Source organism: Amblyomma mixtum, chromosome 10 (assembly GCF_055824585.1).
Source record: "Amblyomma mixtum isolate Tamu chromosome 10, ASM5582458v1, whole genome shotgun sequence".
NCBI classification, from domain to species: Eukaryota; Metazoa; Arthropoda; class Arachnida; order Ixodida; family Ixodidae; genus Amblyomma; species Amblyomma mixtum.
In genome coordinates this window covers 51,247,588-51,259,284 of record NC_143021.1, presented here as the reverse complement: position 1 = coordinate 51,259,284, position 11,697 = coordinate 51,247,588, and positions in this window count along the sequence as shown.

The window sequence follows — 11,697 nt, the reverse complement described above, 5'->3', positions numbered from 1 at the left end:
CCGTCCGCCATTAGTATTAACGGCAAGACGGTCGAGGACGAGCAGCAGCAACAGCAGCCGCAGCAACAACAACAACTACAACGGCACGACGAGCACAAATTCAACTTGGGCCACATCGACCGGAATATTAACGTGCAACGGGATATTTGCGTGCTGGCCACCGGTAGACCCATGGATTGGAACCAATTCGAAGTTGACTACATGTTCGACCTTACCACCACCAGCTTTCATCACCAAAAGCTTTCATCACCAGCCAGAGACGCTGCGGCGAGCCTGGAACGGCAATCTACAAGGTTCGGCTCTTGTTATCGACACGAAGCCTGGGTTTCCCGTACTTGCTTATCCAGTCACTCGGCGGTGATATCGTGCCGAACGGAAGCCACGACCTGTACTCCTCAACGGTTTTCAACATGCGGCTGCCATCAACGGGAACGTAGCCGTTGTATCCATTATTCACATAGTCTTCAAATACATCAATCATGAATTTCATCCGGTCAATAGAATGTTGGATCGTGTACCGTATAACCATGTTGTCCCAGTTCAAGTGGCTTAATATTATTCGCACAGTCTTCTCCAAGTCGTTATGGGGGAATACCAGTGGAACGAATTCGGTGTCGTCCTCGCAGTTGGGTAATTCCATGTTCAATCTGAACGGTTCCACTCGCAGTCGTTGCAATTCCTGGTTCAAAAAATTTGCATGGCACTCTAGGCTTGTGCTCGGCTTACCAAACTTTGCAGTGTGTCTGACCAAAATCCCATTGAACAGCATGTCGTGCATTTTGAGGAAATAGTCACCGTCCCACAAGACGTCCGTCGGCAACTCGTAAATGGTGAAGTTTCTCCTGTAACAACCCACGCTCTCGACGCCAGTCGACACAGGCCCCATCTCCGTAAAGTTGGAGCGCCTCATCGCATAGTACGCACACCCGTACCGGTACTTGGGGGTCCTTGAGAATGTTCTCATGCGAACGGGGGATAACATGCTGTTGAGGTTAAGTTCCGTCGAGATGAGCGTGCCGAACCTGCCGTGAATTCTGATCTGGTCCGACTGCGCTCGCATTTCGTCGTTTTTAGACTTGGTGTAGTGGTCCAGGAACGTCCGAGGGAACATCTCGTTGCCCTCGTCCTCCGGGAACCGCTGCGGTTTCAGCATCTTCAGGATACCGTACCGAATGCCGTACTTACACGAAAAGCGCAGATTGAACTCGAAGATTGCAATCGACAAGATTTCCTTGAAGACGTCGCATTTCATCTTGAACACGGGGTATAAACAGGTAGTGTACACTTCAACGTACTTGACGCCGTCCTTGAGTGGCAGAGACGGTATGGGCACCAAGTATTCATTCCGATGCACGCTGGATGGCACGCTGCCACCGGCTGACGAACTCAGTTGTGGTACATATTCAGGCTTTTCCTTCTCTTTGTAACTCGTCATGTTCCGGCCATAACCCGAGATGCTGCGTGTCACTTTCTTCTGTTTCGTCGTAATCTCCTCCTTTTCCTCGGGTTGGCGATCATAATCTTCTTCAAATTTCAAAGCCGCCAAACTGGCCGGAGGAACTCTCTTCTTTTTTTTCGTCGTGACGGCGCGTGACGTTCGCGTTGGTTTCAAGAGGATGTCTTCCAAGCCGTATAACCCATACTTCCTCGCGAACATTGCCGCCTGCAATACTGCATTGTCGTCTTGACTGTCGGTAGTGTTAGTAGTGGCGGTGGTGGTGCTGTTCATCATCTTCTTTTTCCTGTCCTCTCTTTCAATTTGCAGAACGGGATGCTCGGGTCTTCTGTCTTCTGTCTTCTGTCTTCTGTCTTCTGTCTTCTGTCTTGTTTTAAACGCTACGTTTGTTCGTTCAGATTGAGGGAAAGAAGGTTGCCGTGAAGGTAGCGTCGACTGCGGTAGGTGATGCCGGAAAGTGGCCCTCGTACTTGGAAATGTTTGCGAGGGTTGGGGATGATGCCGCCAGCTCGTCGAGGTGCTTGGCTCACCAAAGAGCCATAGGAAACGAGGCCCTTTGTTCCCTCGCACGGTCACGGCAATTGGGGAAGATGACGTCCGTCTCCCCGCGGCGCCGGCGACGGCGTTCGACACATGCAGACACTCCAAAAAGGCAGTCTGGGTTTGCTTAAACTTTAGCCCCTTCGTTTCGGTCCTGCGCTACGACCGGCCAAACTCGGTAATTGGAATCAGCTGTCACCTGGGTCGTCACACTCAAGGTGCTCGCAGCCATATAGAGTTGAAACAGGCGTGCTGGCGGCCGCACGGCGAGACTTGTCGTCGTTACTAATAGGCCTTTACTTGGGACAAAGAAAAAGAGGAAGTGGCTTCAGTCCTAAAAAATAGACACCCTGCTAGCAAAAAGGCCGTTGCCTCACAATCTAGCGGCTGTTGTCGCAAACTGCAGAAGCATTGTGAACAAAGTAGACAAATTCGCGGGCCTCATTGAATCACTAGAGGCTGAAATTGTGTTTGGAACAGAATCGCGGCTGATCCCCGACCATCAATGACAGTGAGGTAGTAAAGTTTCACAGGTTCCCTGTCTTCCTCGCACCAGAGGTGCCCCGTCAGACGGTTTGTTCCAACTGGAAGACTGAAGCTTTTTCTCTGCACCAGGGGTGCCCCGTCAGAGACGCTCTCACGATGAGTAGAGATGCAGGGATAAAGGGAATACTTATGTACAGTTTATGTACAGCTATTTACAGCATATACAAGTTAGATACAACGGCAAAAAGACAAACAACCAAAAGGCAGATCTGGCTAACACTAGGGGAGGCCCCTACTCGGCGTAGCCAAAGATGCATAGCATCTCACCTTAACCCAGCACCTCCGCTTCCGGCTCCGGGGCCCGGTTTGAGCGCCCGTCTCGGCTGCGGGAGGTGGTTGGTTCGAAACCCACCGCCGGACACCCACCGGTAAAATGGGCCTCGCGCTCGGCTTCCTTTAGGGGTGTACGCTTGGGAGAAGCTCCGTAAACCCCGCTGTGCCCCTTGCGGGCCAAGCCTAGTTTCGAACAACCTCGCAGCATGCTAAAGGTGGTAGGCACCCCTCGGCCAACGCGGTTCGAACGCGAGCAAAGCCCCAACGCTGGCACTGGGCGCACGCACGCCCTAGCGCAACGGCCTTTCACTCTACGTGAGGAGAAAGAAAGCCCCTCCTCAGGGAAAACCTCCCTCAGCGCCATGGTGTACACACACACCGTCCTGCAGTTCTACCCACAGAACTCTCGCACTGTTCCGCTGGCTCACCGCAGCAGCATCAGCAGCAGTCATTTCGACCGAAGCGTGGCCTTGTGGTAGAGCATCCGCCTCGCATTCGGGAGGTGCTGGGTTCGATCCCCAGTGCCGCCGGGTACCCAACGGTTTCTTTAATGGGTACAAGATTTCCCCTGGCCTGGTGCTCGGCTCTTCTAGGGTGAAATGCTTGGGAAAAGGGTCTTAGACCAAACAGTTGCCTTGGCGGATGAGTGATAAGTTCCCCTGCCAAGCAACCATAAGTCCGCCTCGTGCGGCATAAGCCCAACTTGTGGCCCTTTTTTTGGAGATGGAGTTTTGTGCTGCATAAGTTCTCTGTCTCTTCAGCCGGGCTCGGTTGGCGTGAGCCTGTAAAGCAAGCCAAAGGCTGGCTGAGGTTGGGTTCCTAAGCGCATGGGTGAACTCTCACCCGAGGCGGCCCTATTAAAATAGGGCTAATCTGTGCTCTCTAAAGGGTGTACGGCGCCTCGGCGCTGGCGGTGCTCGGTGTGTGGTGAGCCGAAGCCCCACCCAAACGTTAGCAGCCTCGTGTCAGGGCTGGATTGACTGGGGTGCTGTGTCTATCACAGCACCACCGCTTGCTGTCGGCTGTCAACCGGAGGGTTGGCTACCTGGCCGCAGTTGAAAAGCTGTGATTGGGGCTGTGGTGTACTAGGGTTGCTCCCAGGCCGGCTAACACTGGGAGGGATAGCGTCCTCCTGTTACCTAGCGATGAAAGTCCTGAGGCGAAACGCTGGGAGTAGTTGCGTACTCCTGTAATCCAGTGAAATAGGAGGCGATGCTAATGCATCCCAGGACTTTGATCCTGGGAAGGGTCTGTGGTGATCCTATACCAGGACTTAAAGCGAGAGAGTTCATACGCTGCGGCAGTCTAGGGATAGGCTGCTGTGGATAAGTCTCCAGCAGATTCGCTGCAGGGAAATCCCCGCTGACTAAAATCATCAGGGGTAGGGGCATCCCTGTGTAACCCGTGTCCAAAGACCACTCGGGAGCGCTGCTGGGGTCTGCCCTCGTTCCCCCTCCGGGAAACCAGGGCCATCTCTGGGAAACGCTGAGGCCTTCGGGCGTCTCAGTAGGCTAAGAGAGCGAGGGCAAAGCGAAAGCAGAACTGGCGCTTGCGTCCCTTGAGAGTCTGTGAGTAGTACCGTCGTGAGACCGGACGGGTGTGGGATGAAGCCCACACTCGCACTGCGGGTACGTAGGCGGTAGGTCCTGCTTGCAGGGCCGGCGTCAAATCCAAGACGCTCAATAAAAGTTGATAGAATCGGGCTCCCGCTTGCAGTGCGGCGCGAAGGGATTACCCGAAGTCGAGGGCGCTTCGGCGTCTGGCAGAGGTGCACATCACAGAGGTGCACCACGGGGCGTAACGACCCCGCCTTTCCGAAGTTCGTGGGTTGGACCCACACACGACCATCGGGGTGGCAGTAGTTCGCCAGTCCGCCACGCTCGATGGGAGGGCTTTCGAGCCCGAGGATGACCAAACCTAAATTGGTACAAGAGCAGTCTCTGGTGAGGGGGCGCACCAAGCACTTTGTGCAAGAGACTTGCACTTGGAAAGTGGCCTGGCCCTGGCCTTAGAACACTTAGAACGCGCTTAGAACACCTTTTTTCACTGCCTGCCGGCAAAATCGTTTTTTCTTGTTATTCGCACGTCGCAACTTCTGAGTAAACCATGGTGCACTGCTGCTACATCTAAATGTCAATAGAGGAACGAGGTCTTCGATAAGTTTGTTAAAAGTACCCTTGAATAAATCTCAGTTTTGCTGAACAGTGCGCAATAAACATTGATTAATGAACTTGGCGGAAAAAAATTTATAATTCGGAATGTATTTTTTCATAGTTAGCTCTGTTGTAACGTCTGATTTGTTGAACAGTCGTTTTCTTTGCGTTAAAAGAACCAGCAATGCGTCCTGTTATTACGTAATGATCCGAAATGCCATCTAAATGAATACCAGAATGAATTACCGGAAGATAATCAGCTGCAATTCTTAGATATTAGATTGGAGAAAAAGGTGAATCATGTTTGTTCGTCCTTCCTACAGCGGTCGGAAAAGCCTTTGCTAAATTATCAGTCTGGGCATTCGAAAATAGTTAAATGCGGCATAGCAGTTTCTTGTTTAGGATGTGCACTTAATAAATCATGTATTTATACTTTAGGCAGCAGCTTCGGCTTCCACAAAGATGTGATAGCGCTTGCTAGCAACAAGGTCCAGAAGAAGATGAAGTTGTTTGATAGACATGAAGCACAGGAAAATTCCGGTAAAGATAGAACGAAGTATGCGGTAATACCCTACATTCATCAGTTATCCCATAGGCTTAAGCAGGTTGGCAATACATATGGTGCATTTTGATTCTTATATGCACTGGATAAATCACACAAAACAAGTTTGTTAAAAACTTGCGTTTGGATGCCATATTCTCCTGAAAGCGGGAGAATGTTTTGAATTCTCTGTTCTCCGTATACTATATTTGTATTTTATACACAGTTAAATTACTGCAGAGAATCTTGGGGCAACACGTGCCCAACATATCTTGAACCCGTAGTAAGATTACAAAAGAGGGCTCTAAAAATTTGTTGAGGATTTGCGGGGTCGCAGCGGAGCACCAGAGAGAGACGACCAGCGTGGGAGGCTTCAAGTTCCGAACTGCCCGTGCCGGGCGTGCGCGCCCAGCACGCGCTGTCCATATTTATTTTCCTCTAGCGCGAGAACGCCGATCTCAGCGCCAGCGCGTTATAGCGTCGCCGGGCGCTACAGGGCCCCCCGCCTAGACGGAACGTCGAGATGTGCGCTCGGTAAAAGAAAGGAGAGTATGAGGGTCCAGTAAGTTCATGTCAGGGGCCGGGAAGAGCTGTCGGGTGAAGTGCGCAGGCTCAGGTGGACGGGCCTGGCTTCTGCGCAATGGGCGAATGATGCAGGGTGCCGAGCTGACAATGGACATGGGGGCAGGGGAGGCCATGATTGGGCCTTCACCGCCTGTAGTGCTGCCCGCTGGCGCAAGTATCATCAGTGTCGGAACGTTGCAGCTGATGCCGATGGGAATCTGACGCGCCGAGTACACGATCACAAGCACAGGAGCGGATGAAACGGCTCCATGGACTGACAGCAGCTGTGGTGTGACCGTCGACACAACGGTGACAGCTGGGACGATGCGGGAGGATGTTGCTGGGCTCAATTCCAGGTGCTTGGGCAAAGCGGGAGTGACAGTCCGGAGCGACTGGCCAGTGCCGATTCGCGGGTGGGCATGGTCGGCTGTGGGTGACTGCAGCCGTATAGCTGAGACTGCTATGTCAGACGGCTGGCTGACAGAAAGAGACACAGCTTTTGGATGGACAACTGCCTCACTACTCGGTGTGGGTAGCTCGACCATTCGGTGCCGAAGGTGGTTCAAGTCAGGCACCAAAAGCAGACGCTTGCTGCGGCGGTGTCGAGCTGCCAGGGTCAGACTCCGAGAAGCGTTTGACCGTAATGAGGGCTTGGGGTGGGGCCTCTTGGGCAGGCGGTGTGGCCGCCGAGGTAGTGGGGCTGGTATGTGGCATATGCTGCGGTGGCGGCAAACTCACCTCGCCTGTAGCACGATCGCTCAGGTCAGTGACTGACAACTTTAGGGGAATGAACGATGAGGCGGAAGCTGAGCGTTCGGCTGGCAGCGATGCTACGCAGTAGGGTACAGGCGTTGGCGGAGTGGGGCACTCGTCGAGGAAGAGCTCGACTGAGGGCGGCACATTGCAGATAAGAGAAGTTCTCACCGGGCTGTGCCGTAGATGCTGTATCGTCCTTAGTGGAGGCGGTATGGCCGGAGGCACTGAACAGGGTGGCGCGAGGCGCATCTGTCGCTGAGTTCGCTGATGTGGCAAACCGCGGTGGGACAGGTACCTCAACGAGCTGCTGAGGGAATGACTGCGGACTTCGGGCCGTGGAGTCGTCGCACAGTGCTTCTAGCGAAACCGGGGTTGCAGGATGTGTTGCCGGAAGCGATGCGGTAGCGTCTGGTGCGGTCGGTGCTAAAGAAGCCGGGCCGGAGGCGCTGGACTGGAGTGGCGGCGAGGGGCTGCTGAGGCGGGCCGGCTTCTGATGAAGGCTGCGTGGGCGCGAGCGAGGCCGGTGCAGGGCCAGAGGCTGGCGGCGGCGAAAACGGGTCCGCTGCGTCGTAGAGCGGCGGCGGAACGTAGTAGGCGCCGAAGTCCGCCAAGACGGCCGCACGCAGCTCATCGTATGGCCGGCAGCCGAAGGCCGAGTAGGTGAGCCGAAGCAGGAGGTCGGGCGGGAGGATGTCGCAAAGGACTGCGTGTTTAAACGGCTGGATGGTGATGCCGTTCAGGTACATCGCAGCCTCCAGTTGGGCGAACCACCCGCCGACGCCTGCAGGCCGGAACGCCGGGAGCTGCGGTCGAAACTTGGGTGCTGCCAGTACGCCATGCTAGGACGCCGCTGGGTAGAAGGCACGGTTCGCCAGGTCACCACTGTTGAGGATTTGCGGGGTCGCAGCGGAGCACCAGAGAGAGACGACCAGCGTGGGAGGCTTCAAGTTCCGAACTGCCCGTGCCGGGCGTGCGCGCCCAGCACGCGCTGTCCATCTTTATTTTCCTCTAGCGCGGGAACGCCGATCTCAGCGCTAGCGCGTTATAGCGTCGCCGGGCGCTACAAATTATCACATACTCAAACTACATTTGCCCCAGCAGACCACTATTTCAGCCGGCACATATTTTATCTTTACAGATTGTACATCTACTCGTTAAAAACAGCACAGACAATTCATAAAATACTGCAATTCAATGACCCGTTTCATCACAGTATCTTTATAACTTCTAAAAGGGATACAGAGCTGCAAGTGGAAATCATTTTACCCGCCAATATGCCAGAATACCTACAGGAAAAGGTTGATTGAATTCAACTGTGCACAAATATTGAATCACAACCCTAATGATGTTAAATTAAAAATTAATTATCACAATCTCTTAAAATATTTTTGCTGAATCTGTAAGTTTCCGCCGGTTGAGCTGTAAATTCTGTACCCAAATGACTGTAAAATTGTTAATATTTCAGGTTATTCCGTGCAAAGAATGTATGCATGATAACAAATGTATATATTAGCTATGTATGTTGTGATTTTAATATTTTGAAATTATTTATGTGAGAAGTGTTCTCTCCACCTGCTGCATTTTGCAATTTATTATTGTGTTGGACCCGACACTAGCTTTGGCTATGGGTCCAGTACCATTGTACATAGTTTGCTTGTATTCATTTCTGTTTTCAAATAAAAAAAGGCCACAGCGCATCATGCTGGCATGCTGGTTTGTCTCCAGGAGACAGGAGACAGGCGACAGGCGACAGGCGACAGGAGACAGGCGACAGGCGACAGGCGACAGGAGACAGGAGACAGGAGACAGGCGACAGGAGACAGGCGACAGGCGACAGGCGACAGGCGACAGGCGGCAGGAGACAGGAGACAGGAGACAGGAGACAGGCGACAGGCGACAGGAGACAGGCGACAGGAGACAGGAGACAGGAGACAGGAGACAGGCGACAGGAGACAGGAGACAGGAGACAGGCGACAGGCGACAGGCGACAGGCGACAGGAGACAGGAGACAGGAGACAGGAGACAGGAGACAGGAGACAGGAGACTGGAGACTGGAGACTGGAGACTGGAGCCAGGAGACTGGAGAGGAACACCGTCGTTTGGTGGGTCAGCTCACCGAGTGGTACTGATGTTCTGAGACGGCAGCTACCAAGAAAGGAGAGGATAACAACGAGAGCCTCCTAGCGGAATGACACCGCTACGTACATGGACTGTGTAAGAGTTCCGCAGGCCCTAAATTTGGCTTTCCTCCCCGAGTTTCTAGTCCAGCGTTGTCCTGTGTTCTTCTTCTCCTCGTGTCTCGTTCTTTCGCTGGTGAAGTTATGTCTAACGTTGAGCGGAATTATCCGTGCCTTCTGAGATGACGGAACACTTGCGCATGCGAAGCGGTCCGGCAGAACAACAATTGCGAAGCACGAGTACGACATACTGATTGTTGCCGCAGCTTTCGTGGACCCTTTCTTGAACGCTAAAGAGATCTGCGATGAGTTGTCACTAGAAGTCTCTACTTGCACACTACGTCGCCGTTTGAAAGCAGAGCTGGGATTTCGAACTGTGCCGCAGTGAAAAAGCGGTTCCTCACCAAGCGACAGCGCCAACAACTCTTGGACTTCGCACAGGACCATCAGCACTGTAAAACAGAAAAACAGCATAATGTAAGTTTTTCTGACTGATGAATCACCATTTTGCACTCGCTGGGATCCAAAAGGCGGCCGTGGCGGCCTTCTGCTGCTGTGAATATTCCTGCATTTGCATATTGCTGCTTTTGCATATTTCTGCTTTTTCATATTGCTGCTTTTTCATATTGCTGCTTTGCATTTTGCTGCTTTGCATATGCCCAAACCTTTCGTGGATCTAATGTTATGGAGGAATCATCAAAATTGTTCCCTGAAATGAAATTATCTGTTAATCTCCGTTCCTAACTAAGCATACTGCATGCAAAAGAAATGTGCAAAACTAACTTACGGTTAGAACCATCTCGAATACGAGGGACTCACGCACAACAATGCCGGTGCTGCCCGTATCCCGTAATACCGAACCAGGCTGGCCGAACACCTCACCGTGCCCCACGGGCAAAGCAGCTTCCATAGGGTTGGAAGGGCAGACCATCATCTCTCCCAACTGGCCCTCTATGCGCGTTACCTCTGCAGGGTTATTGGGACGTGAATATTGAGGTGTCATGCAACAGGCGGACTCCTCACGGTCTCCTGGTCTCTTAGCTCTGCATGACTGGGCATCATGTCCTACCTCGCGACACCAGGTGCAATACAATTGCTTCGGCTTCGTCCGACAATCCGACGCCTTGTGCCCAATCTTCTCGCAAAGAAAACACCGAAGGCGGGATTGTGAACCGGAAACCTCGTCCTTGGCCTTATTTAACGTATGCTCCCCCTGCTCTTTAAAGAACAAGTTATTTTGCGCTGTGCTTCGAGAAAATGATCGGCAGCCTCCGCCAGCTTGCAAACTGTCTTGCTCTCCCGCTCACGTAAGAAAAGGGCTAAACGGGAATGAGAGTTGTTCAGGAATTGCTGGCTCACGACGATTTCGCGAACCACCTCAAAAGCGCGGCCTTCTCCCCGCATCTCGACCCAACGGCCAAAGAAGCTAAACAACCTGACAGCATATTTCGAGGCCGTTTCGCCATCCTGGGGCTTGCTCTGGCGAAACTTTTCCCGGTACCCTTCCGCGGTAAAACTAAACATCGGAAGCAAGGCAAGCTTCGCTTTGTCATAGTCCACGGAATCATCAGGCGAGAGCCGACCGAAGACCCTAAGTGCTTCGCCTCCAAGGCACAAGCTCAACGCCGTTGCCCACTTTTCTTTTGGCCAACCATGCCCCGTGGTCACATGCTCAAACCTCTTTAAATAGGCTTCGAGGTCATCCCGCGCTTCATTATACTGTGGTATGAATGCGTGCGGGTTAATGGAGCTGGCCGGTGCGACGCTACGCTCTTCACGGTCACTTGGAGGATTTGCGCCACCCTCCATGAGCCTTATTTGTAGCTGCAAGTTCCGCGCCTCTAACTCCAAACGTTCCTTCGCAGCCTCACGCCCCGTCTCTAAATTCCGTGCCTCTAACTCCAATCTCTGCTTCGTAGCTTCTCGCTCTAACTCCAATTTCTGCTTCGTAGCTTCTCGCTCTAACTCCAATTTCTGCTTCGCAGCTTCACGCTCAGCGGCTGTCTCTTCCCGTGCCTTACGAAGCTCGTCCTCCACCCACGCTCGCAACTCCGCGCAGCACAAGCCCATGCGCTCGCCTTAAGCAACCAACTCTGAAGCGCTGATACTGTTCCTACATTAACACAACAGGCAAAAAAATAAAACCCGACCTCGTCCTGTCGTAGCGGACGCCAAATTTGTGAGGATTGTGTGAGATTGCAGGTTGTATTTTACACAAACACAAAGGTATAAGCAATAAACGAGGCGGCTTTTATAGGAAAGGAAACTAATCTCGGTACGGGCTTGGAAAAAGGAAAGGAACAAGAGAGCAACGCAAAAACACACGGAAAAAACACACGAGGGAACAGAACAAAATCCTTGCGAAAAATACAGGAAAAATAAAGTCAAAAAGGAAAGGCATCGAGCGGGGAGGACTGGCTGGGTGTCGGGCAGTCAGGCAATCTCTGGGCGTTCTAGTGTCGATGTACTGTTGCCGGCGATTCCCCCGTTGGCCTTCAACGCTACCGCAGCGTCAGCTTCTGTGGGCTCCCAGCACGGTTCCCAGGTCTGGTAGCCCGGGTACGCCACGTAGGCACCAGAGGCGGCCTGTGTGGAGCAGCTGACGGATGGACGGAGAAGAGTGGCGCCTGGGCCTGGTGGTTGAGGCTCTCGACGAAGGATGTCCGGGTCTGGTGGCCCGGACGTCTGCGG